This window comes from Pinus tabuliformis, chromosome X, assembly GCF_031772625.1.
Source record: "Pinus tabuliformis cultivar Carrire ecotype Pingquan chromosome X, CPIR1, whole genome shotgun sequence".
Classification (NCBI taxonomy): Eukaryota; Viridiplantae; Streptophyta; class Pinopsida; order Pinales; family Pinaceae; genus Pinus; species Pinus tabuliformis.
In genome coordinates, this window is record NC_142308.1 from 1,158,747,669 (window position 1) to 1,158,756,907 (window position 9,239).

The following is a 9,239-nucleotide window of genomic DNA, read 5'->3' on the forward strand; positions in this document are numbered from 1 at the left end:
AACAGAGGTTGTCAACAAGATGACCATACACATTCTGCGCATGTACAAGTCAAAGCATCCACGCACATGGGATGAGAGCCTCCCCTATGTTTAGCACAGCTATAACCGGGCTATCCACAGCTCGAATGGCCACAAACCTTTTTAGGTGGGCTTGGGATTCTAGCCACTATGTCCCATTGATGTGGCCATGCCATTTGCAGTTACTCAAGGAGATTCGGCTCATGTCCAGTCCAAAATAGATAAGGCAAAACAACTTCATTGAGCACATACAACATATCCACTAGCAGGTCCATGACATTCTGGAGAAATCAAATGCCAAGTACAAGGAGTGACATGATCAACATCGGGTGCCACACAAGTTTCAGGTGGGCGACAAAGTTTGGTTGCACTTACAAAGTGAACGCCTTACTGAAGCCTATCAGAAACTCAAACCACTTCGATATGGTCCTTACACCATTACCAAGGCTATGGGAGATAATTCATTTGAGATCAACATTCCCCCATTCCTTGGCCTACACCTAGTGTTCAATGTGTACCGCCGTCAGCCATACTTTCCACCATTACTAGACACATCTGACATTGTAGAACAACTCACACCAACAGAGTTAAATCCAGATTGCATAGAACACATTGCAATTGATTGGGTCATGGACATGCATATCAAGCACACCCACCAATAGAAGATCCAACTATATCGAATTATCAAAGTAGGCCAACTCCTTCACTAGAGCAAGTGGCTCCCTAGGGACCAAGTTCAGCATGAGTTTTCTCATCTCAAGGAGGAACTCAATGCAATGGGGAAATTTTTTCCTAAGGGGGAAGGAATGATCCAGGTGGATATTGGTGGCCACCTGCAAATTCCACTTGAACCCCCACCATTTATTCTTTCCGTTTTTCAGTTTCCTTATTTGTAGCAGAATTTACTATTTTTGGCAGTTTTTCAGGTCCTGAACTTCCGGAGTCATTTTGAGGCCCTAAATGATGTTTTTTGGGAAAAATAGGAGTAACATGGGCCCATGGGTGAATGTTGCTCTTTCTAAAGTTGTAGTTCTTGGATAGATCTTTACAATGAGGTATTGTGCGTGTCAAATGAAGATCGTATGTGAAAGTCACGACCCCGGAAAGTTGATGTACCAATTTACCCAAAATGTGGCCTATAGTTTGGTGCTTCATCTTCTAGGGTTAGGGTTTTGGATGTTTAGGGTTTTCCATTGTTTCTTAGCAATAAATAGGCCTTCAAGCTTCATTGTAAGATAGTTTAGAGGCATGTAGCCACCACATCTCTCCTCAGAGATAAGCTACCATCGCCCGAGCTAGTTTATTTCCATTTCTGTTTGTAAGCATATTTCAGTATTTTACATTAATGAAATGAAATATTATTTCTACTGTATCTCTATATTTATGGTTAGCTCCATAATTTGTTGCATTCTTCTTTAAATCTGGATCAATGGTCAAACCTAAGGACATGAAAGGGGCTTACTCAATTCCTTATTCTTGTGGGATTCCTTACATTGGTGAAATAGGTTGTTCCATTAACCAAAGAATCCAAAACAAGTAGCTAACATTAGGCACAATCATTCTCATTCCTCAACATTGTCTGAACATGCAGTGAAATCTAATCACCATGCATGCATTGAGGATTCTCGTCTCATCGCAAGGGTTGATCACTTCCATTAGGGAGCTAAGACAGGCCACTGAGATTGAGAAGCATGCAATCAATATCAATAAGGACGATGATTGGAAATTAAGTAGGAGATGGATTCCGACTCTCTCCTCTTGATTTCTGAAAAAATTATATATATATATATATATATATACACACACACACGCGCACACACACACACATATATCTATATATAACATTATTTTGTATTTTTATTTTATTTATTTAATTAAGTTATTTATTTTAATCATGTTTAGCTCACTTAAATAATTATTATCTGAGAGTTTAATATTTAATAATATTATTACTATTTTTTATAATTTCTTTTTCTATTATAGAATTTTAATTTATTTTAATTTAATTCAAAATAAAATAAAACAAAATAAACAATTGATTATATATTTTTCTAAAATAACAAAACATAATAGCTAATTCCTAACCACGAGTTTTTTCTCGTAACGACTATTTCTTATTTTATAATTAGATATTAATTTATTCTATTTTGATTAATTTAATTTGATTTGATATTAATTAAATTAAAGAATAATAATAATAATAAAATCATCTTTTGTGGGAATTTACAGTGTAAGTTCCTCAAAGAGAACATGAAAGGACACCGCTCACAAACATATCACAGATCAATACACTTGTATTCTTGACGTGGTTAAAACCCTCGAAGAGGGAAACAGTCCACGGCTTGAGCCAATGCAGCCACTTTGGGCAATTTATTAATAAAAGAATGAAAATTTACATAAGCTTCTCTCAGGAATAGTTACACTACAAATCACCCTCCATGCTCTTTAAATAGAGATCATGGACCAATCAGGTGTTAAGCCACATATCAAGTGTTAGTAATACCGAGGAGAGAATGATCCATCAGATCACTTCATGTCTAGAACATATTGTGACTGTCAGATTATAAGTTACAAAAGTACATAGTAAAGAAACACACTTTACCTAACTCTACACTAGACCAAGTTATACTTAACTATTTCCTATGTCAGAATATCCTAACATCCCCCATGAAGAACAACTTGGGATAGGATAGAAGGGTGTACAAATATGAGACAATAGGAGAAGGAAGGAGGCATTAGAGCCTATCCCCCCTTAGTGACAAATTCCTGAACTCCAACCATAAATCAAAGTTTAGTAAACTTCGCCTATGTGAGAGCCTTTGTAAAGATGTTTGCAACTTGATAATCTGTTGATCAATACTGCACTTCAAGGACATGGTCATGAATGAGATTTCTGATGAAGAGCATGTGTAGTTCAATGTGTTTGTTGCGCTGATGTTGGACTGGATCTTTGCATAGTTGAATGGCACTTTGATTATCACACCAAATTGTAGTCAAATGCTGTTGTTGAAAGCCAAACTCTGACAGGATATGACGAAGCCACATGGCTTCCTTACTAGCTTCTACGACACCATGATACTCTACTTCTGCTGAAGAAAGAGAAATGGAACTTTGTTTCTTACAAGCCCATGTAATAGGTCCTCAACCAAGAGTGAACACATAACCTGTAGTAGACTTCCGATCATTAGGGTCACCAGCCCAATTGGAATCAGTGAAACCAACCAATAGAGGAGATGCTTCTACACTGTAATGAATCCCAAACTGAACTGTACCTCAAACATAACGAAGTATTCGTTTAGCTACTTTCCAATGACTTTCATGTGGGTTTTGCATAAACCAGGCAATATGGGCAACATCGAAGGAAAGGTCAGACGAGTATGGTCAGATACAAAAGATTTCCTACAAGTTGATGGTATAATGTAGCATCAACTTCAGGGGAAGTACAAGTGACTGAAAGTTTGGTTCCAGATTGAAAGGTAGAAGGTGCTGGCTTACAGTCTTCAATGTGAAAATGGCGTAGAAGATCACAAGCATACTTGGACTGAGAAAGGGAAATACCTTCCTTGGGTTGCAAGACTTGAAGATCAAGAAAATGATGTAAGTGTCCTAAGTTTTTCATTCAAAACTTCTTTTTAAGGTTGGACATCACATGGTTTATAAGGTTGGGATCACTACCAGTAAGGATAAGATTATCAACATAAATAACAAGAATGATAAGAGACTTGCCCACTTTCTTGGTGTAGACATTATTGTCAGAATGACACCTAAAAAATCCAGTTTCTAAAAAAAATCTATCCATTTTGGCATACCAAGCCTAAGGGGCTTGCTTGAGACCATAAAGGGATTTCTTAAGCCGACATACAAGGCTAGAGTCTGTTTGTATCAAGCGAGTAGGTTGTTCCATATAGATTTATGCATGCAAGTCCCCATGCATGAAGGCAGATTTAATATCCATCTGATGGACTTCCCATTTGAAAGAGGCAGCAAGGGAAAGAACAAGGTGGATAGAGTTCATTTTGGCAACAAGGGAGAAGGTTTTAGTATAGTCAATGCCTTCAACTTGTGAAAAACCCTTAGCAACAAGACGAGCATTATGTTTATCAAACTTTTCCATCTGGTCCATACTTGGTTCTGTAAACCCATTTGCATCTAACAAGTTTTCGTCCCTTTGGAAGAGGAACAAGATCCCATGTATCATTTGCCAATACTGAATGATATTCTTCATTCATAGATGCATCCCAATTTGGATGGCCTGAAGCTTCTACAAAGGTGTCAGGATCATAATTCGCTAAAGCTTCAGCCAGTAAAGAAGAGGCTCTATCGAACTTAGAATGTGTATGTCACTGATCTGTAGGATCACCAACAAGAGCACTTGCTGCATCCCGAGTAGCACAAACCCATTTTGGAAGTTGAGGAGCTGAAGAAGGATCCTGAGAAGGTGGGGGAGGATTGTCATCCTCACTATCATCATTTGAAGAAGAAATATTTTCAGAGGTAGAAGGGATAGAGAGAGGTGGCACATCCGTCGAACTAGGCTCGTAGGACAATACATTTTCATCAAACTTTACATCTCCTCTAATGATAACATTTTTGGACTTAAGTGGAATAAGTCTATATCCTTTGACATCTTCAGAATATCCAACAAAAACACATTTTTCACTCTTGGGTCCTAAATCTTTATGTTTCTCATCTGGAATATGGGCCCATGCTTCACTTCCGAAAACATGAAAGTGACTTAAATCTGGTTTAATTGAGCTCCATGATTCTTCTGGAGTGATATTATCTAAAACCTTAGTAGGAGTGCGATTTACTATGTAATTTGCACAGTTAATTGCTTCTGCCCAAAAATTAAGACTAAGTCTTTTACATTGAAGCATATAATTAGCCATTTCCTTTAAGGTGCGATTCTTCCTTTCATCTACACCATTTTGTTTTGGAGTATATGGAACAATATGTTGCATTTGAATTCCATTCTCAGTGCAAAAGTTGATGAATTTGTTGTTAACATATTCTCCGCCATTATCAGAACTTAGCTTAAGAATTTGATGTCCAGATTATTTTTCAACAAAAGCCTTAAAGGCCAAGAACATGTTAAATACTTCACTCTTTAGTTTTTATGAAGTATACCCAAGTGCGTCTAGAGAAATCATCAATGAAAGTTAAGAAATACTTGTAGCCAGAGAACGAAACAACTGGAAGTGGACCACATAAATCACTATGCACAAGCTGTAAAGGGGTTGAGGTGTGCGAAGAGGCATGTTTTTCAAAACTATCCTGATGATGTTTTTTGAGTAAACATTCGGAACAAACACCATCTCTGCAAGATACCATTGGAAGACCTGTCACCATATTTTCTTTACATAGATTCTGAAGGGAGCGATAGTTTAAGTGACCAAAACGATCATGCCAAAGTTTTCTCACTTCATCATTATGAGCAACAAATACCGAGGGAATATTTGATGACCCAAAGTTGTTAAACTTGTACAACCTTGTAGAATCACTAGCAATGGTAGTAGCTAAAATCTTTCTAGGATCTCTTAGGTCCTTAATTATAACATCGTGAGGTGAAAATTCAATGATTTTAGCTTCACCTGAATGAGTTATCTGATATACAAATAGAAGGTTGAATGATAAGGTTGGAACACATAATACATCATTAAATTGACCATTTTCTAGATGGACAGTTCCAGTCCCTACAACACTAAGAGATCTATCATCACCAACATATATATTTTTGGTGTTACAATCATTTAAAAAGGAAAACACGGCTTTGTTTTTGGCCATGTGATAAGAAGCTCGAGAATCAATGAGCCACTCATGAGAATGATAAGAAGAAGATACATTTAGTGCATAACCAGACCAAGATGCTTGACAACCACATGCAGAAAGTGCTATTCCTGAAGATGAAGTTGAAGTTGAAGGGTGCTCCAATTGGATGTTATGCTTCTTCATTGCTACTTCCAAGGCTTCCATCTTCTTAAACATTTGGATTCTATGTGGGCATCTCAATTACAAAAGTGGCAATGTCGATCAGTATTCTTCCCTTTGTTTTTATTTACGTTATCATTTTGCTGAAATGATTTTTCATTTCAAGACTGAAATTGCTTAGGGCCCTTGTTTGGTTTAGCACCATTCTTTTTAGGATATCGGTTCTTAAGATTCTTTGAATTTGGTTGATGTTGGGCGGCTAAGGCTTTCTCAGAAGAGTTTCCAAGATTAAGAACACCAAGATATAAGAGATTCTATTTTTCTCTTATTAAAGAATCACAAAAGGGATCAAAAAAGGGGGAACTTGTAGTCTTGTCCTTGAGAAATAAAGGCTTCTCTAGTAGAATGGAAGGTGGAAACAAGCATAGAGTAGGCTAGTCCCAACTTAGCAAGAATGAAATAGATAAGGCTGCTATCTTCTTTCTTAACCTTAACACCTTCCAAGAGAAGTCTAACGGTCTTGAACTTGGACAAAAAATCTCCAATGGAAGAAAAATTATTGGGGTCCAATGTAAGGAACTCATTTTTGAGTTGATGGGCTCTAATTTTATTCTTAATTGCAAAAACTTTAGTGAGTTGTTGTTGGCATTATGATTCTAGTATGGCTTTATGATACATATGTTGTACTTGATGGCAACCCACTCATCTCAGATGATAAATTATAGTGCAGAAAAGTTCACGCACTTATATGCAGAGAAAAGATTATTCTATGTAGAGAAAAGTTCACGCACTTATATGCAGAGAAAAGTTTATTTCATGTAGAGAAAAGTTCACGCACTTTTATGCAGAGAAAAGTTTATTTCATGTAGAGAAAAGTTTATTTCATGTAGAGAAAAAGTTCACGCACTTTCATGTTGGAGAACTTACCTTTGGTCCATGGTAGTTAGTCCTTGGTATTTGAACCTATGGTTTTGGACCATGGTACCTCGTCAAAAGTGTGTATATGTTGGAGAACTTACCTTTGGTCCATGGTGGTTAGTCCTTCGTATTATTGAGCCCCATGTTTTTGGGCCCCTTGTATTGGTTATCTATGGTATTGATCCATGATTTTAGGAAGAAGCTTGCCTATATAAAGCAAAGGAGATCACTTGGCTAATTCATTCTTGCAAATCGAATATCTTAAGATCTGAAATATTGGGTTATTGTTTTAAAAGTTTGATCTATGAAAGGGAAGTTGAAAGTGAATCTGTGAAGTGTGATCTCTCGAGTGTTGCAGCTGCAGAAGTGCAGAGGCGCCACAGAAGGCGCAGTGCGGAGGCACCACAGAAGGCGCAGTGCAGAGATGCCACAGAGGCGCCACAGAAGGCGCAGTGCGGAGGCGCCACAGAAGGCGCAGTGGGGAGACGCCACAGAGGCGCCACAGAAGGCGCAGTGCAGAGATGCCACAGAGGCGCCACAGAAGGCGCAGTGCGGAGGCGCCACAGAAGGCGCAGTGCAGAGACGCCACAGAGGCACCACAGAAGGCGCAGTGCGGAGGCACCACAAAAGGCGCAGTGCGGAGACGCCATAGAGGCGCAGTGCCACAGAAGGCACAGTGCGGAGGCGCCACAGAAGGCGCAGTGCGGAGACGCCACAGAGGCGCCACAGAAGGCACAGTGCGGAGGCACCACAGAAGGCGCAGTGCGGAGGCGCCACAGAAGCCGCAGTGCGGAGGCGCCACAGAAGGCGCAGTGCGGAGACGCCACAGAGGCGCCACAGAAGGCGCAGTGCGGAGGCGCCACAGAAGGCACATTGCAAAGGCGCCACAGAAGGCGCAGTGCAGAGGCGCCACAGAAGGCGCAGGTGCGGTGGTTGCGGCGCCACAGAAGGCGCAGGTGCGGAGGTAGTACAGATATCCGCAGATCTATACCAGTGAAGTTGCGATCCCTGCTTAAAATTTGTTTTAACTACCTTTGACTATTCTGCAAGGTTTTGGGTGCATAACTGATGTTTGGTTACTGGTATTGAGTTCAAATAACGGCATGATTAATGAATTATCTTTATGTACTAGATCTGGTTGATAACTCTCATAATATCATTGTATATGTATGGATCTGGTGATTGGGTGATTCAGAAGGTTGTTTGATTATGAGCTTCAATGTTGTTGTTGGATCCAGTTTGAAAATTTATGAAAAGTGGTCCTTGAAAGAAAAGAAGTAGGGGTTGTAGCTCCCTTCCAGGAGAGACTGGAAAACGAGAGAGAGTTGTAGCTCTCTGCAGGTTGCAGCCTGTGTACTGGTAAAGGACTGCACCAGTACAAAATCATTGTAACAGGAGTTTCTAATTTGAAAGAAGATAGAGACATATTGCAGCAGGTGGTTTTCACCCACATTGGGTTTCCACCTTATATCTGGTGTTCTTTGGTGTGACTATCTGTTTTTCTTGTTCATGCTCATTATTTTATGGTACTGATATGCAAAAATAATTCAAAGTGTAAATAAGGAAGATTTGTTAAAAGAACTTGATAGTATTGATTCACCCCCCCCCCCCTCAGTATTATTTTCAACAATTGGTATCAGAGCAGGTCCTTCAGAGAAGATTGATCACTTGAAGGTAGATCATTCATCATGAGCAACTACGAGAGAGAAGCATCAATCAGGCCACCAATTTTTGATGGGACGAACTTCAATTATTGGAAGATAAGAGTTACTGCCTATCTTCAATCTCTTGGTACAGAAGTTTGGGATATCATAGAGACAGGCTACACTTTTCCTTCAGCTACTCCTACAGATTCGGCCGAGAAGAAGAAATATGAAACAAATGCGAAAGCAGTCAGTACTCTATTGGGATGCTTATCCCAATCAGAATTCGTGAAGGTAATGCACTATAAATCCGCAAAAGAAATATGGGACAAAATTGTCACGAGCTATGAAGGAGACGAACAGGTAAAGCGTGCTAAACTTCAAACTTTCAGGATTCAATATGAGAATCTCAGAATGTATAATGATGAAAGTGTGGCTAACTATTTCCTTAGGGTAGATGAAATTGTTAACTGCATGAAAAACTTGGGTGAAGAAATAAAAGAGGCTATTGTGGTTGAAAAAGTCCTAAGATCCTTGTCCCCCAAGTTTGAATCTAAAGTGTCCGCTATAGAGGAAAAAGCAAATCTACAAACTCTCACCATGTCTCAACTACATGGAATTCTAACTGCTTATGAAATGAGAAAGGGAGGTCCATCAGACAGAAGAGAAGCAGCTTTCAAGGCTTCAGGCAAAGGAGATTACTATGAAGCAAGTCACGTGCCAGAAGAAGAA